The sequence below is a fragment of the Tupaia chinensis genome, unplaced genomic scaffold, assembly GCF_000334495.1.
Source record: "Tupaia chinensis unplaced genomic scaffold, TupChi_1.0 Scaffold000272_1, whole genome shotgun sequence".
Taxonomy (NCBI): Eukaryota; Metazoa; Chordata; class Mammalia; order Scandentia; family Tupaiidae; genus Tupaia; species Tupaia belangeri.
In genome coordinates, this window is record NW_006159754.1 from 8,689,794 (window position 1) to 8,690,639 (window position 846).

Below are 846 nucleotides of genomic sequence, written 5' to 3' on the forward strand. Positions count from 1 at the left end.
GTCGACTACGTGGGAGTCCAGCAACATAGCCATTATGCTAACTGCTGGTTCCCTTAGCAATCACTTATTAAAAAAACTTTTTAGCATAAGGATAGTTTGTTTAAAAATATTTATTGTATTTCTTTTAAAGCTGATGATACCAAATTCTCTCAAGTGAAATGTTACCACTTTGCTATTTTGATGTAATAGAACTTCGGTGTAAAAAATCATTATATCCACATTAAAAAAAAAAAAAGGAACCTTTCTTTACATCTAGAAAATGGATGTTTTTAATAAATTACCTTATAATCAAAATGGATTATAATAAGCTCTAGTTCCAACTATCTGTTTAATTCAACATAATCTGTGTTATGTTATTTAGGCGTTATCTTGAAATTTTATAAAAAATTACCAGAATGCAGAAATCAACATTTGGAGACAAAGATAAAAAGGGTATTTTTCATATTTATGTAGCCACATGTATTTTTATATAGATTTTGTATATGCTTCTCTCGTCATTTGATGTTGTCACTGTCCTTTAAAATAGCATTACCATTTCAGTTTTTACAACATGAGTTTTAGTAGCAATTTTGAATTTATAAGATTAGTAGTTGCAGAAGTTGACTCTAGACAATAACCCATTATCTCAACAGTGGAAATAATTGATAGTGTTTTTACTTACTATAGAAAATTATTAAATTTGATAGAAAGATACATGAGTAATTTTTAATATGCAAAATAGGTTATGTTAAAATACATCATTTTATTTTCAAAAGTCATGCATTGTAAACCACAGTTTGAGGCCTAAAGAGCTATATTAAATTCCAATGTATTAATGAAAACCTAATTTCATAATAAATTATAGAA